The sequence below is a fragment of the Pseudophryne corroboree genome, chromosome 5 (assembly GCF_028390025.1).
Source record: "Pseudophryne corroboree isolate aPseCor3 chromosome 5, aPseCor3.hap2, whole genome shotgun sequence".
NCBI classification, from domain to species: Eukaryota; Metazoa; Chordata; class Amphibia; order Anura; family Myobatrachidae; genus Pseudophryne; species Pseudophryne corroboree.
The window spans coordinates 393,480,775-393,484,398 of record NC_086448.1 but is presented as its reverse complement, the minus strand read 5'-3'; the positions used below and the strand labels follow the sequence as shown (position 1 = coordinate 393,484,398).

The 3,624-nt window shown below is 34.8% G+C and overlaps 2 non-coding genes across 2 annotated transcripts; both read right to left on the bottom strand.

The window, feature by feature from the left end:
• Positions 1-1,463: 1,463 nt before the first annotated feature.
• On the bottom strand, positions 1,464-1,537 carry TRNAN-AUU (transfer RNA asparagine (anticodon AUU)). The gene has a single exon. It is a non-coding gene; the product is annotated as a tRNA-Asn (tRNA).
• Positions 1,538-2,619: 1,082 nt separating this feature from the next.
• On the bottom strand, positions 2,620-2,693 carry TRNAS-ACU (transfer RNA serine (anticodon ACU)). The gene has a single exon. It is a non-coding gene; the product is annotated as a tRNA-Ser (tRNA).
• Positions 2,694-3,624: the final 931 nt, after the last annotated feature.

Here is a 3,624-nt window from a genome sequence, read left to right as displayed (position 1 = left end):
GTTAATCAGAGACTTGGCTTTGTGGACACTTTTCAGAGAACAAATTTGTTAGCATAAAAATAAAGCCAGAAAATTAAGAGCTGTTTAATCACTCAATTGGATTTTTCTGCCAGCATTTTTCTTTTTCTCTGCAACCCACTGCTAAATTGTGCTTCCTAGCTGTTTTTTTTATAAAATCACTTAATCAAATCTAACTCTGATAACATCAGAGAAGGCCAGGTACCCTACACCATAAGATGGAGTTTGAAATTTTGACTTGTCTACTTAAAGATCACCAAAATCTGATAACAAGGTTAATTACGTCCCTGGGTGGGATTGAACCACCAACCTTTTGGTTAATAACCGAACACGCAAACTGATTGCGCCACAGAGACACTTTGCAAATCTACATACTGGCAAAGGCTAATAAGCATTCATCTAGAACGTTTCCTAGAAAAACTTTAAAAATCAATAATCTGGAGAGTTTTTGTAAGATGTTTCTTAAATCAACCAACGAAGAAACACATTGGTACTTTCCCATGATGAGTGAGTGCTTCAGAATCTCGTACACTTACATGTGCAGCAGAGTACTGCAATGGAAGCATGCTGGGCCCATAACCCAGAGGTAGGCAGATTGAAACTATCCTCTGCTATATGCATTTTTTTTTAATTAAAGTAATCCAAAACTGGGATTGATATTTTAGCTCTTTTATTTTTACTTAAAGTACAATAACTTTTACCAATTTAATTTGTTTTAATAGTATATTGACAGTATTGTTTTCTTTCAAAAATCCACTTAATTTTCTTTACCCTATTATTAAAATGGTAATTGACAAAAATAAACTACATTGTCACCAGAAGAGCAATACAAAATGTACAAGTGATATATTAAAATCATCTTTCCAGCTTGATTTTCAATGATGCATTGGGGCAACGATTTTGTGAGAAACATCTTCACCCTTAAATATTTTCTTAATTCCTTACCTGTGTGCTAATTAGATATCACCTTGTTTTCACATTAAACAGACTTCCACATGAGAAAGCAGCAAGGATGCAGTGGTGTTAATGTTTCCTGGTGTCAACCTGTATTATTTCAGTAGACATTAAACTTGCTTCATTGGAAAGGCAGCAAGATGCATCCTCATTTCAATTTAGTAATAGGTGAAAAACCATCCCTACAAAGGTGCTAATCAGAGACTTGGCTTTGTGGACACTTTTCAGAGAACAAATTTGTTAGCATAAAAATAAAGCCAGAAAATGAAGAGCTGTTTAATCACTCAATTTGATTTTTCAGCCAGCATTTTTCTTTTTCTCTGCAACCCACTGCTAAATTGTGCTTCCTATCTGTTTTTTTATAAAATCACTTAATCAAATCTAACTCTGATTACATCAGAGAAGGCCAGGTACCCTACACCATAAGAGGGGGTTTGAAATTTTGACTTGTCTACTTAAAGATCACCAAAATCTGATAACAAGGTCTATTACGTCCCTGGGTGGGATTGAACCACCAACCTTTTGGTTAATAGCCAAACACACTAACCGACTGCGCCACAGAGACACTTTGCAAAAAGTACATACTGACAAAGGCTAATAAGCGTTCATCTAGAACGTTTCCTAGAAAAACTTTAAAAAGTCAATAATCTGGAGAGTTTTTGTAAGATGTTTCTTAAATCAACCAACGAAGAAACACATTGGTACTTTCCCATGATGAGTGAGTGCTTCAGGATCTCTTGCACTTACATGTGCAGCAGAGTACTGCAATGGAAGCATGCTGGGCCCATAACCCAGAGGTAGGCAGATTGAAACTATCCTCTGCTATATGCATTTTTTTTGTTAATTTAAGTAATCCAAAACTGGGATTGATATTTTGGCTCTTTTATTTTTACTGAAAGTACAATAACTTTTACCATTTTAATTTGTTTCAATAGTATATTGACAGTATTGTTTTCTTTCAAAAATCCACTTAATTTTCTTTACCCTATTATTAAAATGGTAATTGACAAAAACAAACTACATTGTCACCAGAAGAGCAATACAAAATGTACAAGTGATATATTAAAATCATCTTTCCAGCTTGAATTTCAATGATGCATTGGGGCAACGATTTTGTGAGAAACATCTTCACCCTTAAATAAAGATTTTCTTAATTCCATACCTGTGTGCTAATTAGATATCACCTTGTTTTCACATTAAACAGACTTCCACATGAGAAAGCAGCAAGGATGCATTGGTGTTAATGTTTCCTGGTGTGTACCCGTATTATTTCAGTAGACATTGAAATGAGGATGCATCTTGCTGCCTTTCCAATGAAGCAAGTTTAATTTAGTAATAGGTGAAAAACCATCCCTACAAAGGTGTTAATCAGAGACTTGGCTTTGTGGACACTTTTCAGAGAACAAATTTGTTAGCATAAAAATAAAGCCAGAAAATGAAGAGCTGTTTAATCACTCGATTGGATTTTTCTGCCAGCATATTTTTTTTTCTCTGCAACCCACTGCTAAATTGTGCTTCCTAGCTGTTTTTTATAAAATCACTTAATCAAATCTAACTCTGATTACATCAGAGAAGGCCAGGTACCCTACACCATAAGAGGGGGTTTGAAATTTTGACTTGTCTACTTAAAGGTCACAAGGTCAATTACGTCCCTGGGTAAGATTGAACCACCAACCTTTTGGTTAGTAGCCAAACACACTAACCGACTGCGCCACAGAGACACTTTGCAAAAAGTACATACTGACAAAGGCTAATAAGCGTTCATCTAGAACGTTTCCTAGAAAAACTTTAAAAAGTCAATAATCTGGAGAGTTTTTGTAAGATGTTTCTTAAATCAACCAACGAAGAAACACATTGGTACTTTCCCATGATGAGTGAGTGCTTCAGGATCTCTTGCACTTACATGTGCAGCAGAGTACTGCAATGGAAGCATGCTGGGCCCATAACCCAGAGGTAGGCAGATTGAAACTATCCTGTGCTTTATGCATTTTTTTTTATTAAAGTAATCCAAAACTGGGATTGATATTTTAGCTCTTTTATTTTTACTTAAAGTACAATAACTTTTACCAATTTAATTTGTTTTAATAGTATATTGACAGTATTGTTTTCTTTCAAAAATCCACTTAATTTTCTTTACCCTATTATTAAAATGGTAATTGACAAAAATAAACTACATTGTCACCAGAAGAGCAATACAAAATGTACAAGTGATATATTAAAATCATCTTTCCAGCTTGATTTTCAATGATGCATTGGGGCAACGATTTTGTGAGAAACATCTTCACCCTTAAATATTTTCTTAATTCCTTACCTGTGTGCTAATTAGATATCACCTTGTTTTCACATTAAACAGACTTCCACATGAGAAAGCAGCAAGGATGCAGTGGCGTTAATGTTTCCTGGTGTCAACCTGTATTATTTCAGTAGACATTAAACTTGCTTCATTGGAAAGGCAGCAAGATGCATCCTCATTTCAATTTAGTAATAGGTGAAAAACCATCCCTACAAAGGTGCTAATCAGAGATTTGGCTTTGTGGACACTTTTCAGAGAACAAATTTGTTAGCATAAAAATAAAGCCAGAAAATGAAGAGCTGTTTAATCACTCAATTTGATTTTTCAGCCAACATTTTTCTTTTTCTCTGCAACCCACT